The sequence below is a fragment of the Phyllostomus discolor genome, chromosome 6 (genome assembly GCF_004126475.2).
Source record: "Phyllostomus discolor isolate MPI-MPIP mPhyDis1 chromosome 6, mPhyDis1.pri.v3, whole genome shotgun sequence".
In the NCBI taxonomy this organism is placed as follows: domain Eukaryota; kingdom Metazoa; phylum Chordata; class Mammalia; order Chiroptera; family Phyllostomidae; genus Phyllostomus; species Phyllostomus discolor.
In genome coordinates, this window is record NC_040908.2 from 42,711,646 (window position 1) to 42,729,599 (window position 17,954).

General features: G+C 40.5%; 1 long non-coding RNA gene across 2 annotated transcripts; it reads left to right on the top strand.

Moving 5' to 3' along the window:
- The first annotated feature begins 4,173 nt into the window (after positions 1 to 4,173).
- LOC118501111 lies at positions 4,174 to 9,413 on the top strand. 2 transcript variants are annotated; one of them, XR_004903699.1, is made up of 2 exons: positions 4,174 to 4,644; positions 8,737 to 9,413. It is a non-coding gene; the product is annotated as an uncharacterized LOC118501111 (long non-coding RNA). The 2 variants fall into 2 exon arrangements; XR_004903700.1 differs by lacking the exon at positions 4,174 to 4,644 and adding an exon at positions 4,671 to 5,406.
- Positions 9,414 to 17,954: the final 8,541 nt, after the last annotated feature.

Below are 17,954 nucleotides of genomic sequence, written 5' to 3' on the forward strand. Positions count from 1 at the left end.
AGGGACAAATGGAGCAGGGCCATTGAGAGCTGTTTAGCATAGCAACAGCCTTGCAGCTAAGCTCTGGCGTGGTCGTTTGGCATATCTATAACCTTTGACTGGTTGCATAGATAAGTTAAGTAGCTGTGATCAGCTCTAAGCCAGGGGAATGGAAGTAACTTCCCCACCCAGGTGTAACTGGGGGGGCGGGTCCCCTGAGTTACAGAGCCTGCATGGGAGCTCAGAGAGCCTTGGCTCCAGGACATGGGGCCACGCCTGCCCAGACTCATGATGGCAGCCCAGTAAAGCTGGAAGGATACGAGTACTGGCATGTGAAGCCGAGTGTGGGAGGAGTTGGAAATGAGGCTGCAGAGGAAGATTGGCCGTGGGGATTTAAAACCCAGACTTGGCGGCCATTGAGAGGAGGAGAACCATGCTGCTTTAGGGAGGAGAACCATGCGCAGCCCTGGGAGAGGGAGAACCATGCGGACTTGAGGGAGTGGAGACTCCTGCAGCCCTGAGAGAGAGGATCACGGCCATTGGAGAGAGAGCCACACAGCTTTAGCAGAGTGAAGACTCCTGCAGCTCTGAGAAAGGGAGAACCACGCGGCCTTGACAGAGTGGGGACCCCCCCCCCCCACAGCTTTAGAAGGGGAATCCACCACCTGGTTTTAGCAGAAATCCCGGTGACTCAGCGGAGGGTGCCGGGAACCCAGGGAGGTCTCCCAGTCGAGAGGGATTACTAACTGAGAAGAACCAGAGGACTGCCTAAGCCATGGACTTCTATTTCCTTTCCTGAGATACGGTACTCTGGACTGGGCAAAGGGGGAAGGAAGGAAGGACTGTGTCTGTTTGTGGGTGTTTTTAGGGACTTTGGGATTTTGGTGAAGACATTAGGTCACTATTTGAAGTTTGTATAGCATTAAATAAACATTTCCTTTCCTTTTCACGAATCTCTGGCATTGAGAGACGTCTTTCCTCTGGCGGCGGACATAATGGACCCGGGGCCTTCTTTCAATAATAGTATATCATCCCAGGCCCCCCTTGTTGTGTTCTGTAACACAACTTTAGTGCTTTGGGTTAAAGTCAATAACCCCAAACTGCCTAAAGTGTTCAAATCTGGGAGGTTGAATGATCCCAATACATGTTCTGCCTTGCAAGTTAGACATTGGGCCTCAAGAAATGAAAAATTAAACTATAGTCAAGTATAGACTTTAAAAGAACAATTAAAAATGTGGTCCACACTTTCCAAATTGATTCAGACCCTTTCTGTCCTTTGATTTCATCAGTGCTACTCACACCTTGACTTCTCGTTAATTAACGAGATTTAAAAAGATATATCTGTAGAAATGATATGCTGAACACTTAACTGATGACAGTTGTGTAGTTAGCTGTATTGAGATATTAAGTTTGTGCTGCAAGTAAATAAAATTATCTTGCCAAGAAAACAGAAACATTAAGTTTGTATATGCCAAAATTTTTTAAATCTTCGACCCCTATATTTTAATTCTTGATAATTTATTGTCAATAATGTGCTTGTACAACAAGCATTTACTGAGCATTTACTACATGCCCCCTCATTGTAATGGATGGTGAGTTAACTTAGAAGAAGGAGAACAGCATTTTCTCAAAGATAGTTCAGAATTAATTAAAATGAAAAATTTGGAAACTAAATCCTTAGTAACTGAGAATAATTATGTAAATTTTGATACAGCAATTTAAAGAAATATTCAAGACATTAAAAATTCTGTGTAGATTACAAATTGTATGTAAAAGGAATGCAACTGAGAAAAAACTGTCAAAGCTAAAGTAAAATAAAAGCTAGGGAGGTAGAATTTTAAACATTTAGTATAGTTATAATATTACAATAAATAAAATATCACCTTAAAAAACTTACTCCAAGAAAGCATACACACACAAATATGCGGAAACATCAGATACTATAAGGGTTCATTCCTTTTGCTATTGAGGCAACTTTTTAAAAGCCTTCTCTCACACCAACAAAAATATTTCAGTCCTTTCCTGCCTCCAAAGTCTGCTTTTTTCAGCCTGTAAATGCGGGCAGGAGATGTTGGGTGGTGATCCAGAGCTCACCAGTGACTTACAGTGAGGGAAAGTTTCCTGAAGAGGTTGGCAATGGCTATCCAGACATTTTATATGTGTATCAGCCATGTCAATGCCACAGACTCTACAAAGCTAAGACCAGCTATTCCTTCAGCTATTTTTGCTTAAAAGTTATTGATGCCTGGCTCTATTTTTCTCTTATTGCCAATGTTTTGGCTATTGAATTTTTAGTTGTAAATGTCAGCTTGTTTATATTTGAGTTTAGTCAACATTGGAACCCCTAAGCAATTCTTTGTATGGTAAGACCCCAGATATAAAGTCATAATTTAGGGAAAGGGAATGGGAGTGGTGAGCACTTTTTGCTGGGAAGATAGTGGTGAGCAAAACCAACTAAAAGTTGTGTGTGTGTGCAAGTAGACCACAGCAGCTGGTGGGCGATAAATGAAAGCAGGGTGCAAGTGGAGAGTGAAGAAAGGGAAATAGAATTTTGGAATTTTTGCAGAAAATCAGAGTGCTCCCCTGAGAACTATCAATTTTTATTTTTCTCTTATCCTTTTACCTACCGAAGTCTTACCAGGCCTGTGAAGAATAGATAAAGATTCACAGAATTAGAAGAATCGAGGAAATAATAAGCCTCTTAGCAGAGATTTTATGAAGGTTACTACGAGCTAATTTAGAAACAGTACTGCTGACTGGTGAGAAAAGGACACCCTTATATTCAGAGATAGTGATGCTAGTTCCTCCTGGGCATCATTTATATGAATGAGTTTGTTTCCTTGCTCTACATTAAGGAATTAAAAGGCATGATCCTACTTTGTGCTCCTCTTTACATTCCTGGCACACGGGTGAAGGCAGGTGGGGTTGTGCATATATTAATTTCGTATGGAGGAAGTGGTTGTTCAGTGACCTTGGAAAAGCCTAATGCTAATGTATTACAGCAGGTGGCAGCCTTTCCTCGGGAGAGAAAAGCTAGGTTTCCCTAATGCAAAATTGTTTCGGTTTTATAGCTTTTCTTTGATATAATTGTCAGTTGATTTATCTAGGGCCAGAAGTTAAGATTGGCTTCATGACAGAGGGACCCTGGAGCCTGGAAGAGGGGGTGTGGGCTCACTTCCTGGACCCAACTCCACTGGCTTGGAGTTCCTCAGTGACTGCCCTCAGAGAGCTTGGTGAAACGCAGACTCAACGCCAACTGTGGTGGGTGAAGGCACATCAGCTTGAGGCTCAGAATGGGCTCTGAGCAAGAGTCCAGAGGGAAGAACAAATTTTGCCCCAAAACATAGAATTTGAGCAGAGCAAGAATTACCCTGCCTTGTGTTGTGAGGGAGGGTGTTTGATAGCAGAAGTAAACCCCCTTTCATTCCAGATCTGTAAAACAGCCTTTTAAGCTAATCTGCCAAATGCTTTTTGGGAAAGTTATTAAATTCTTTTCATTCAAGTTTGCAAAGTGTTTAGTAGAAAACCGGACTTGGCAGAGAAGCTTGACATTGAAAATATATCCAGTTTGTTTCTATTTTCTTAATGATAAGATTATATTTTATCATTTATCAAGAAGGTACTATATAGAAAATTGTGTTATTCAAAACTAAGTATGAATGAGGAGCTATTTTCTGAAGTCCCTACAGATGGATTTGCTTTGCATATAAAGGCAATTGGGGTGATGAGACATGTAAGAACAGGCAGAAATCAAGGAACTAGCTGTGACTATTTAAATTAATTAAAATTAAACAAAATTAAAACTAAGAATTAAATCCCTTAGTTGTATTAGCCACACTTTAAGAGCTCAATATGGCTAGTGTTTACCATATTAAAGAGCACAGATTACTGCCCGTATCTGTGATCACAGACAGTTCTACTGAACAGCATTGAACTAGAGGAAAACACCTGGGAGCACTGCCAAGTGAAAAAGTGGGTGGGTCAGAACAAACCCATTCCCCCCAGTAATATTAAGTATTGTAATAATAATTCCTACATGTGGCAGGAGTTGCAAATAGAGTATTTCATATAATCCTCATGACAATCCACAACCATAACAGCACTGCTGCCGACATTTGTTGAAACCTTACTGCAGGCCAGGCACTAAGGACTCTGTTGTAATCACTCTTTGCAAGGACTCAGTAAGGTTAGTACTATTATTGTTACAATTTAACAGATAAGAAAACTGTGACAGAGAGGGGCTTCATAATTGATCCATGGTTACCTGGCTTGTAAGGTTCAGCTGGGATTCAAACACAGGTTGTACTGCATAATAATAATTAGAGAGAAGACATGGAAAATGTCTAGCATGCACTGCCTTTTAATCCACTTTCTCCTAAGACAGGCCCAAGTCTTGAATTCTCTGTCACATAATAGTCTTTCTGGCTGAAGAAGGCTTTGTGCCAATTCTGATAGAGTAACAATGAGCCCCTGTTAGCCAGGATGTGAGCCACTTCCTTCCCCCCAAAGCAAAATCTGCTGTCTGCACAAAGGATGGGGGTTTCTCAGAAGCTCACCTTTGTAGAGGCAAGTCTATCTGGGTGAAAATTTTAAAGTAAAATATTGTTGTTTAAGATGAAAATGAAGACTAGAAGTACATATGGAAACATGCTGTTTCTTTAGGTGGTAAGATTATGAAAAATTGTTTTCTCTTTTTGTTCAGCTGTATTCTGTAACTTTTCTACATGAATATGTGTAATAAAATTTTAAAAATCAAAGCCAGATACTGCATTGTGAAAGTTGTTAATTGATTAATATTTTTGGCTTTTGATAATATAGCAAATACTTAATACTAATAGCCAATAAAATCTTTTAAATTGAATGTTAATTACTTTAATCAATAGCAGAAAAACATGGAATTTAATTATAAGGTTAAAAAGGAAACAGAACAATATCCAGGTACTTACTGGTTCTCTGCAGATGGAGACTCAGTTGTTTTGTGTTCATGGCCCTGTAGACAGCTATCTTACGTTATCCAGTTCAAAGCAAAGCACAGTCTGGTTGACAAAACAGAAAGTCTATGAGTCACACTACAGGCAAAATCAGAGATATATGTGGGCTTGCTTCTAGACCACCGTTAATAAAGCAAGTATAGTGATAAAGCCAGCCGTAACCTTTGCTGGTGGAGGGTCTTGCCTTCCACTTGTGAAATACAATATCTCTGAAGCGTAATAAAGTGAAGCACAATCAAACAAGCTAAGCCTGTATTACTTTTACCAACAGCACCAAATGGTCTCTAAAAGTGAATAAACTTGGTATGGGGAAAGAAAAGGGGTATCTTTCCAAACTACATCATGTTTGCCATTCCTTGGTGAGACTCCTGTGTAGGAGCAATGCTACACAGTGTGGTAGAATGGAGGCAGGAAAAAGTACAGAGGTTGAGAACTGGTCAGTAAGTACTAAGTACAGTTCTTTCCCTATAAAATTCTAAGAGACTTTGTGATAGTTTTACTTTAGTAGTATGTCTTTATATACTTTTAAAAAGTTACATTCTTTTCAGTGTGTATACATTTTAAAGTTAATTTTCTTTATAAGATAAATAATATTTGGTGTGCTGCTAAAGGATATCTTGATATTCTTTTAGTTAAACCCATAGGTGAGTCCACTATAAAATGATAGCCAAATAAAAAGGCAGCCCAAAATATTTTCAAATATCTTGGTGTCCTGAGTGAATACAGTGTATGAATCATTCACTTTAACTGTTATATAAAAGGATTTTTTTAATTACAAAAGATAACTCAGAAGAAGGATCAAGTGATAATATAACACCAAAGAATGAACAGTTTGGTCCTTCCTTCCTCATGTCCCTACCTCTCAGGCTTTCATTTAAAAAGTAGTATCTGTTCACATGGGAGTGTGATTTCAGTTAGGGGACTATAGTTTTAAAGCTCATGAAAAACAAAAGACAGGCAAATCCCCAGCCATCATCTGTCTAGGAAGGCAGTTGGAGATGAAAAAAAACGAACTGGAAAAGGGCACCAGATTCATTCCACAGGTGGTGTTTGCAGCTGCAAGGGTTGGGTGAGACAAGCCCTTCTGAGAAACATAGAGAAATATTCAGCCTTGGTCACTGTCAGCCCCTGCAAGAGGACAAACCTGGCAGCTTTAAAAAGGAAGAGTCTTGGATCAAACCAGGATTTGTGTTCCCTGTTTGATTGAAGGCATTTTCAAGCAAACAGAATCCTGAGATGATCAGTTTAAAAAGGTGTGTGTGTGTGTGTGTGTGTATGCATACATACATATATATGCACACACACATGTGTAGATGCATTTTATCTTGCCTGATGATGCCAAATAATCCTCCTTGGCCAACTAAATTGTGTTTGCAGATGTCTTGGAGCTACCTGTTTGTTTCTATTCTGCTTTTCATAGTTAGATAGTATTTCAAATGACTTTTCTTTTTGTTTGATGGAAATGACCAAGCCAGGGTCACTGATCTGATACCACATCATGTTCATTTTTAGTCTCACCCTGCACTCGTAGTTTCATAAAGAAAGCTTCATTGAGGCTTTGGTTTATAGAGTTCAATTTACAGGTGTATCCACTCCCTCTATTTTATTTCCACCCCCTGGCTTTTCATGGGTATGTGCTTTGCTCAAGTTTCCCCAGAGACCAGGAAGAACTGGAGACATGGATGAGCTACACACACAGCTGCTTACATTATCTTAAAAAGCAGGCATCACATTTCACTTCAGGATTGGAAAATGTCTAGAAAGATTAGATTTAGTTCTTTTCTTTTGAACTTTAAGTGCAAAGGCTTGAGTTAATCACCCTCCTCACATGAGGCTTCTTCTTATTTTATTTTACTTTATTTTCTTGTTTTATTTTATTATTTTCTTTTTTAATTTCCAGCATCTGTAGCCACTTTAATGTATTTAACACATGCTTCGATGCACACAAAGCCCCAAGTTGTTTTTTATGCAATGCTTTTTTATGAATGTGTCTGTTTTAATTCTGTGTTGTTCAAAGACTCTTATTCTCTTCATTGCTTTTTTACACAATGCTGTTTTTAAGTTCTTCCCATGTTTCTTTATGCGCATGTAGCTCATTTCTTTGAACGGCTGCATAAGATTCCGCATTATGTGTCAGATATTTTTAACATATCCATTCGTCTGGTGCTGGATATCTAGATTGCTTCTTACTCCCTTGTACCACAAACAATTATGTAATAAACATCTTCATACACTTCTTCTTATGAAACTGTGTGGAGAGGGATTCCTGAGTCACTGATGGCATGTGAGAGCACGTGTACACACACACACTCACACACACTCAAATAGTGCCAAAGTGCTCTCTGGAATAACTGTATCTAATTATAGTCACATCAGCAGCACATGAGGGTTCTTGTTTCCCCCACATTTTTGCTAAGACTGCCAAATCATTGTCCAACTTTCATATGTGTTAGGTTTGAGGTGGTATCCCAAACAGTCTTACTATGCATTTCTCTGTTTACTAGTGATGTACTTTTCTTCAACCCTTTTTAGTCATTTGGGTTTCCACTTCTGAGAACTGGCTATTCATATGCTTTGTCAATGTTTTAACAGAGATTCTTTGCTTGACCAAACTTTAGTCAGTCTTCTGAACCTTCTTCTAAGTCCATCTGTGTAGTACAATACTTCCTTGGAAAATTCACTTTTAGCAAGAACCCTACTAAGTCAATTTAACCAGAACCCCCACCCCCAACCCTCAATATCTGATCAGATTCCTCATCCTCCACAATTCCCCATGTGATGTCTGATCACCCCAGTCTCCCTTCAATAAGAACTCAGTGGACTGAGTGTGGGTTACAAACCAAAGCATCGCAGGTTGGATTCCCAGTCAGGGCACATGCCTGGGTTGCAGGCCACGTCTCCAGTAGGGGCTACGTGAGAGGCAACCACACACTGATGTTTCTCCTTCTTTCTCCCTCCCTTCCCCTCTCTAAAAAATAAATAAATAAACAAAATATTAAAAAAATAAAAAGAAAAGAAAAGAAACTTAAAAAAAAGAAAAAAGAATCCTGTTGGGTCTCTTTACCCTGATGTTTCCTCTTAGTAATTTCCCATCTACTAACCCCCCCACCCTGATCTTTGTCTATAATTCCCCACTTGCCTGCTCTTTTGGAATTGAACCCTGTCTCCCTCCCCCACTGCTAAATCCCATTACAGTGGTCATTCTAAAACGAAGGACCTGAAGAAAGCCTGTCTTACTGTCTTTAACAAGTTGTGGATGAAAAAGGGTTCTATAGAAACTAACCTCACACATTACTTGGTAGGTATCACACTCCATATATAACTTTTTAGTAAAAGGTTTATCTTTGCCTTAAACAAGTCCTGTCCATTTTTTTTCTGTGCATCTAGGTTAACACATCTTCGAAATGCCTCTTTTCAGACCCCTCCTTCTAATGCGTGAACCATACTTTCAGATCCTTCCCACCACTGCCCCCGCCTGCTTCTAAGACATAACCACCTCCAGAGAGCAAATAATCTTAACTATCCTGTAATTCAACCCCCATCTTGCTTTCTCCCACCTTTCTTTCCCCATGTTACCTTTGTTAGGTGCCCTCCTTAATTTCAAATGCATAAAAGAAGCTGCAAAACTGTTATTCTTTGGAGCACTTGAGATCTTACTCCCCAGCATATGTCGTCAGGTTGGCTCGAATAAACTACAAAAATTCTCCACAGGTTTGGATGTTTCTGACGTTGACAAAGTGTCATTGTGTACTTTTTTCTTTAACAGTCTCTATTGGGAGCTTTGTTTGATTTGCCAGAGGACGAGCACGTCGGAACAGAGAGAAGTACTTTCCTCCTGCAGCGGCCATCTGCACTGTTTGCAGACAGAGCATCACTGCAGCCGCAGAGGACACATGTCTACAGGGTTCAGCTCTAGTGTCACAAAGCAAGTCCGTGAAGGGTGGATTTGGAGCTGAGAAGAAATAAACTGATAACTGGAACATGTACCAGAAGGAATTCTTTTAAATTAAGGGTTCTAATTCAGTTCTGGTGAATCAAAGTTTTATGATGCCAAGGTTTGACCACACTGAAGAATGTACACATCATGGTACCCAGGAGCCCTGGCCAGGTGGCTCAGTTGGTTGGAGCATAATCACATGCACAAAAAGGTTGTGGGTTTGATTTCCAGTTGGGGCTCACATGGGAGGCAACTGATCCATGTTTCTCTCTTACATCAATGTCTCTCTTGCTTCTTTTTCCCTTCCTCTCTTTCTAATATCAGTAAAGCATATTCTTGGGTGAGGATTATAAAAAAATTACCCAGGAATTTGTAAAAATGCAGGGCCCATGGTCAGTAAGGCACTATATTAATAGTATATGTTGTTGTTTACATGTGATTTTTATGTCTTTGATCCACTATCAATGGAAGGTATACTTAGAGTCATTTTCTTGAGAACAAAAGTGGATGTCTGATTTGTCTATAACATTTCTCCAAACATTCCATTATAGAATGTTGACTAGCTGACACCAGGCTTGTCTTTTTGACAATACCATTTCTGAGGGTGATTCAATAGGCATTTTGATTTACCAGTAAATCGGTTGTGAGGTTGGCAAACACATGAGTTCATCAGGACCTGGTTATTCTTGGATGAACAAATGAAACTGAGTTACTGAATCACAAAGCTAAGATCTAAACCTCACAGAGCTATAAGGAAACCAAGTACCAAGGAACCAGACTGGGGGTCTGTGCGGGGACTGTGAGTGGCACAGGCTGTACCTGGACCAGGAATGAACTTGCAACCTAGGCATGTGCCCTGACCAGAAATTGAACCCACAACCTTTCAGTTACTGGATGGTGGCCAACCACTTAGCTGCAACAGCCAGGGCTAGAAACACAGTCTTGATGCAGAAATTAGATTAAGTCCAAGATATAATCAAAACCCCCAACCTAATGTTAGGACACATCCTTTACTTTCCAGCCCCAAATGGCTTTCCTCTGAAAGCTTGCAGTGGGCAGGGGAAGGCATGTGGGATGGCTCTTCCTCAGCACTTCTTATCATTATGCCAGACCTCTTCCATTTGTTTCTAAATATCCACTCTACTGTTTTCTACATTTCTCTCTGCCAGGGAGGCTAACCTTTTATGGGTGTGCTACTTTTCCCTTTCACATCCAATGGCATTTGGCCAGGGGGGAGCCCTTGCCGAAGACCAGAGGAAGGGAGAAGAGGTCAAGGTATTCATACCCTTGGGTTTTTCCCAGTGAGGTTGCCTCTGCTTGGCTCTGTCAAAGCCATGGCTCCACTCATGGTGGTCTGCTCAAATAACACTTCTCTTCCAGGTTCTGATAGTCTCTCCCTCGGGGCCTAGGGACGTCACCCTTGCTGCTGCTTCTAGCATGTAGTTCCTAGACTAACCTTTTGGTTTCTGTTACAACACACTAACCCTCTTGTCAGTAATCTCTTTGGCAGGGGGGAAACCCTCCTCAAATTATACTAATTTAAGTACACCATCTGTTTCCTGTTGGGACCCTAACTGGGAAAAAATCCATTAAAATTCATATTGCATAGCAACCCTTGAGGTTTTTTTAATCTGTTTTCTCAAATTAAGTAACTCACATCACAAAACTTACTCTTAAATCACTAGCCCCATAATATTATTATCTAAAGTCATTCAACAACTGCTGTACTGTACTGGGTCCATTCTAGGTTCAGAGAAACTACAGTTGGTGTTTCTAGTCTCCCCGAATACATCTCTCCCTTTCTGTTTCAGGGCTCGCTTACTGGTAATTTCTCCCACTGGAAGGAAGATGGATCTAGTTAGTTTCAATATCTTCATGAATTAGTCTAACATATTTCCAGGAATGTATGTATTTTAGAAGAGAATGCCAAGATAAAAAAATGAAACTCTAATGGTAGAAATTTCAGATTCTATGACACCAGGAAAGGAAAAGTACATTTGGCCTCCTCTATTCTGACCAAGATGAGGCATTATTTCCCTGCATCTTTTTTCTAAAACGTCACCTAGAGCAGAGTTTTAAAGTCCTTACTTCAGGGTTTGTGTAGCTGTTCAGGACTTTCCAGTATATTAGTTACTCAATTTTTTAAGCACATTTCAAGGAGAGCTTAGTTTTCACTTTTTTTTTTAAAGTACAAGAAATACCTAAAGATTGTTGAAATGTTTAATAGTGTGCCTGAAAAATCATTAACATTATCTCTCTTTTTCCATCTTGCTTGTGATCATCTCTGCCTCTTCAGCCACACTTGAAATGAAAGAAATCAAGTAAACAACTTTTAGCAATCAGGGACCCTAAAATAGCAGATGATCTGCAGCAGGTTAAGCACACACCAACACACATGCAATCATTCAAACTTTGTACCTGGCAAATAACACTAACAATTTATACTTTGATCTGGCTTGATCATTTGAAAAAGCTACTTTTTTCGTGGCATAAATATAGATGATAGTTCTGTCCTGCCACCAAGTTTCTCACTAGAAAGCCACATTAATCTTTTGATTCTCTTAAAAAGAAACTAGTGGAATTGGATGGTTTCTTCTAAATGGTAAACTAATAAAAAGGTACTAGAGCTTGTGGAGTTAAAAAAATATTGTCTTCCTCCTTTTCTCCTCTGGTTGAAATTAGTTGGTGTAAGTCCACAAATATTTACCAGTTGTTTACTATGCACCAGGCACTGTTTAATGCAAAAAATACAGTTTTGAAGAAGGCAAACTGAGTCTCTGTCCAAGGTGGGTGCATTCCAAGTGAGGGAGAGATAGGTAATAAATATGTGAACAAATAAAAATACAATTTCAGGAACAGAGCAATATGAAGATAAAATATGGTAATATAGTAGATCGTACCTCATGCAGCTACTTGATGACATCAGAGTTGAGACCTGAAGGCTGAGAAGGAAGCAGTAGTGTGACAATCTAAAAAAGAGCTCTACTAGCAAGGAAATAGTAAGTGCAAAGACCTGGGGTAGAAATGAGCCTGGTGTATTTAAAGGCACAGAGATGGGCAGTGTGGTTGGAACAGGGAGAGGGAAGGCTTGGAATGAAAACAAGGAGATGAGGCTGAAGAGGGAGGCAGAGCCAGGTGAAAGGATAAAGGGAAGTTACTGAAGTGTTTAAAGTAGAGAAGCTGGGAAATACATGATCTGTTTTATATTTTAAAAAGACAAGCCTAGCCACTTTGTGGAAAATGGATTGTAAGATGTCAAATATAGAAATGGGGCGACCAGAAAGAAGACAATGGTGGAAGTCCAGTGACAGACACTGGTGGGTTGGCCTAGGGGTTCAATGAGGCCACCATTAAATGCCTCCCTTTACCTTTAGTAGTCCTAAGGCACAGATGGATTAACTGTGGGGTGTGAAGGAAAGAGAGGAATCCAGAATGGCTCAAGTTTGCACTTGAATGACTGTGTGGATAGTGGTAGAATCAATAGTTCAGTTTCTATCGTGTTCACTTTGAGGACCATGAAGTTTTTATGTGAAGTGGGTGTACCTGTGTCACAACATAAAAATTTTGTAGCACCACACTGACATTGGCTTCCCTTCAGCCTGCACTGGAACCTTATGCTGATACAATAGAGAACACATTTGTGAGATATTCAACCAACAATTTGCCTTCCCACGAAACCCTTGTCCCTGGCTCCCCACCCACTGAGTCAATGGCATGCATTGAGTCATGGCAAGGAAAAAAACTCAGCCAAGTCATCATTTAGCTTTGAGTATCAAAAAAGGACTTAAAAATTCATAGCAAGAGAATAGTTTGAAATCAAGTGCATATGATTAGCCAAAGCCAGACTTTGCTGAAAGAAAAAATATATACTTGTGAGAGCATACACCAGTGCAGAGAGAGCTTGGAGGACTGCCCCTGAACACATCTTAGCTGGTGCCATTTTTCCATGACTGGAAAGAACACAGCCATTTTTCCATGACTGGAAGAACACAGGATGTGATGTCAGAGCCATTTTTCCATGACTGGAAAGGAAGATAAAAGTTTAAGCAGCAGACAGGAAGGGGGGTGATTCAGAGGGTATAGGCACAGGGTTGCCCCACATGAGTGGTGGGGGAGTCGTAAAGCAGAAGAAGTGTGTACCCCATTTCCATTTGGAAGTAGGCCAAATACAGAAAAGTGGAAGTGCCAGTTAGGCAATGAGAGGCCTTCAGGCAGGGCCTCCAGTCCCTGCAGGCCTGTGCATGGTCTGCAGGGGATCCAGTGGGAGAATGCTGACAGGATAAGTGGGCTGGAAGAGGCCTGGTCTTGGGTCAAGAAAGTACAAGGCATGTGGCCTTGACCACTGAGCATGGTGACAGGGACCGTGACTGTCAGTAGGTGACCATGACTAGAATCAATGTAGGCCCAGAGCCAGAGAGAGCAATTTCTTCACCAAGGGAGGCTGCAAAGTCCTGGAGGATGCTGACTTTTCCTGTAACTCCCCTATAGCTTCTCCTCCACCTGGGCCACATTTTGGAAAGGGGAAAGAGAAGAGGAGAATTCTGGGATAAGGGAGAAACACTGAGAGACTGGGTGATTTCCCAAGAGGGATTATTTTAAACCTCAAGTAACTGAGGTATTTTTAATCAGCAAAATCTAGTATTTTCAGGAATGGGGGCTTTTTAGCAAGAAGTCATTATGGACAATAAAGTTACTATATATATATATATATATCTGTATATCTTATTTTTTTAGTGTATATAAAAAGGAAGGTCTTTATCATTTGCTCAGTGAAAAGAACTTGGCTTGATGTACCTTAGCCAGTAATGAAGAGGAGGGGAAGGAGGAGAGGGGAGGACAGGAATTGATTCTGTCAAAACTGGTTGCCTCCCAGGAGAGTAGGGAACAAAGGAGAGAGAAAGACATATTTTTCACTGTACACATTTTGTACCTTTTGTATTTGTACCATGTATCAGCATTAACTCTTCAAGAAATAAATTTAAAAGTTTCTGAAATGAAAAGAAAATGTGGATGCACATTGATCTACAGATTGTGAATGCAATCTGATATTTAATGCTTGACAACTAGCATTAAATACTTTTCATCTCACGAGAAATCTTTGAGCCACTTCTCCTCAGTGCACTCCACAGTTATTTTCATTTGTACTGAGCTTGTTTTCTTTTTAATATTTTTTATTTTAATTGTTGTTGCATTGAGCCTAGTTTTATGAGCTGCTTATCTTGCCTCTCCAGCTAGCCCATGACCCACATGTGCTTTGTACCCCAAACACAATATTATACATCTTGTAGGTAGGCCATCCCTTCTACAGGGAAAATAATTCTACTGACCCAGTCAGTCTTGTCTGCCATCCTGGAGTGAGGTGTGAAAGGGATTGGTGAGGGGTATTTGTCTCTACTCTGGTTGTTTCTGCTCCCTTGGCACCAAGTAGCAATGAGGAAGTAGTGGAAAGAACTTGGGCATTGCAGTCAAACTCACTTAGGACTTAACCTCTTCCAGCTATTAGCTTTGGGCCCTAGGTGAGTCTCAAGTTTCTTCTTCTACATATTGGTGTTAATGTAAATCTCATTGGGTTATCCTAGCACAATCCTAGAACTGTTCTGATTACCTCCAACCCCTAGTCTAAGAGAACAGAGACTAATTTTTGTAAAATCTTACATTTGACCAAACTCAGCATACCTCTTCTCCTGGTTTTCCTTGATTTCTACCCAAGACATAAGTCCCTCCATTCATCTATCTTTTCCCTTACTCTCATTTACATCTTTCCCTATATGTTCACTTCCTTGACACAGCCTTCCTCTGCTTTCTCCTTTTATTAATATGTTTTCATTTGCAAGTAACAGGCAACTCCAGTCGAACTGGTTTAAACATTAAAGTCATTTATTGACTCAAATAACTGAAAATTCAGTCATGGCAAGGTCCATGGGGTTGGCTGCAGTTCAGAGTTAACAAGAACTTGGTGTCTTTTTGTGCCTCCACTCTGCTACTCTCGGGGTCAGCTTCATTCTGGGACCGGCTTCCCTAGCAGTTATAGGCTGGATGTCAGCAGCCACTGGGCCCACATGTTTCCTCATTAAATGTCTAGAGAAAAAGCATCTATAACCATCACACTAAAATCTTCACCTCCCTTAATTGGAACAACATGGACCAATCATGGTGACTAGGAGATTGCCATATGCTGATTCATTGAGCTTTATTTTGTCCATCCTTGAGCCAATCGCAGCAGAAAGGGAGGTGAAATTACCATGATTAATTTAGACCAGTGTTTCTCAACTGTGAGCAGTAGTGCCTCCTTGGAAATATTTGGGAATGCTATAGCTGGAGTGCCATTAGCATTTAGTGGGTGGGAGCTAGGAGCTTAGAAAGTCTTACAATGCACAGGACAGTCCTATACAATAAAGAATTCACCTTCCCCAAGTGCTAATAGTGCCCCTGCCAAAAACTACTGGCTTAGAGCATCAGGCCACCCCATCCCCTTTCCTGAAGCCAGGGATTCACTTTCCCCAGAAGCACATAAGCCACAGCTGGGTAAATGGATACCTGAACAAAAATTAATAGATCACTCAGCACCTTCCTAATCTTGTTTCCTTCTGTCTTTACTTAAATCCCTCTTGACAATATAATTTACTTCCTAGCTCCATTCTGTTGTACATATCCAGATAAAAGCTACTGTGGCAATGACTCTTAGTATCTCCCAAGGTATAAGCTCAAAATTTTAAATTAAAATGAAGCTCTATTATTGAAACTGGAAAAGTCAGCATTCATACTGCCTGTCACTACCAGAACAATAAGTAGAGACAAGGGTTGAATCTTTATGGGCACTTTATTCAGAGGATATGGTGATCTAAGGATACTGTGGTTTATGTACCCTAAAAACCATCTTCGCATGTGACCTCAAGCTGACCTTTTTATAAAGAGAAGAAAAGGGTAGGTAAGGGGTTTGGAAAAGGGTTCATCAGATAAGAGTTGCAGGTCAGAGGTGATTTTCCTACCATTTCTTTATCTACTGATCAACAATTCTTTATCTGTTTCACAGACTTCCCTCCCTGGAACACAATGGCTCAGACACTATCTTGATCACTTGCAGACCTCTTGGGGCACAAAAGTTGAATTGCTTGTGGACCTCCCAGAATCACATAGGTTACGTACTCCAGTTCCTGGAAAATAGCTTTCTACATGCATCAACCACTTAAGCCTATCAACTATAACTAAAGCCAAAATCTTTAACCCTTGAGTTCTCCTATCATTATGACCATAACTTTATTATGGCAATCCATAATAAATACTACATTTGTCAGCCTTCCTTGCAGCTAGATGTGCCATGGGACTAAGCTGTGGTCAATGGACTTAAGTAGAAGTGGCATACAGCCTTCTCCCAGTCCTTCCTTCTTCCTGCTGACTACAATGCAAACAAAATGAGTGGAGTTGAAGAAACCATACTGGACCATGATATGAAAGCCAAATCCGGAGGATGGCAAAGCAAGGAGCTAGAAATAATCTTGATTCCTGACACCTTAGTACTCTATTCCAGCCTTAATAGTCTACCTGAATTTTTATGTCAGAGAGCAATCAACTTCTTTCATTTTTATTCATCTGTTATTTGGGCTTTTTGGTCACTTACAACCAAGCATACTGATGTAACAATATTGGATCAATATAATTGCCTCCCTACACCAATACTAGGGGTTCTAAACACTAATGGTCAAGTCACATGACTAAGGAGATCAGTGCCCAATATCTAGTACATTCTCCAACCTTACCTGGATCCTCAGTGCTATGAAGTAGTGTCTCCAATTCTCTCCAGCAACCACTCCAGACTGTCACACTCCTCAAGCTTTTCAGTCTTCCTTCTTTCATTTTCCTCTTAGAAATTGATGTTTGCTTATATCAGAGGGAAGTTATAGGAAACCACAAGATAAGAACTATCCCCCTCAGCTGCCCACCTCCAAAGTTACCCATTGTTTTTTCCTTTCCTCCAATTACAATAAAATTAGCTTGTCTAAAGCTAATTCCTTCTATATTATGGATCCAAGGTTCTCCATCCTACCCAGGAACTATCCTCTATTCATTATCTTCCTCCCCTATACCATGGCTCCTTCCTTTCAGCTTTCTAACATCATCAAACAGCTCCAATATGCAAAAGAAACACACAGAAAAACTTTCCTTCAACTTTGCAATCCTGTCCAGTTTCCCTTCCCTTCCCTTCCCTTCCCTTCCCTTCCCTTCCCTTCCCTTCCCTTCCCTTCCCTTCCCTTCCCTTCCCTTCCCTCATTTCCTTCTTCCTCTCCCTTTCTTCTCCTCCATAGCCAGGCTGCCTGATTTTTCCAGGTCTCTACCTCTTCATCAATCAGGATCTTCTTAAACCCCTGAAGAATGGCTTCTGCCCCTACGACTCCATGGAAATACTGTTGTCAATGTCATAAGCATCTTCCTTGTGGCTAAATCCAACAGATACATCTCAGTCCTCAACTCACATTGCTCCTCAGTAATGTTCAATGTAGACCACCCTTCCTTGATGCATTCTCGTCCCTTGGCCTCCATGGCATTGATCTCTTGTATTTTTTCTGTCTTTTCCCCCTCTGACATCCTTTTTCAATATTTGCCATGGGCTTCTTTTCTTCTACCCTACCTCTTAAATGTGAATGTTCTTGTCTGTCCTAGGTCACAACATTACAGCATCATGGAGATCATACAGTGATCTCAAACTGCATTCATTCTTTGCTTCCAATCTTGCACACCTATTTTCCACAGTACAGAATGATCAAAAGTGCAGCTCTGATCTCATCATTCCCTGATTCCTTATGGCTATTAGGATAAAAGCTCAATACCTTGGCTTTTCTTACAAAGATCCTTACTGATAATGTTTCCCACCTGTATCTCTGACCTCTTTTCTTGCCACTCCCCTTCTTTTACTCTCCACACTGTTACATTCTATTTCAGTTCCTCAAACATGTGTTACTCTCTATTGTGCTGACCCTCTCCACAAAATAAGCTATTCCCTCTTCTGGGACTCCTCTTTCCACTGTCCTCCATCACCCTGCCCTCTTCCT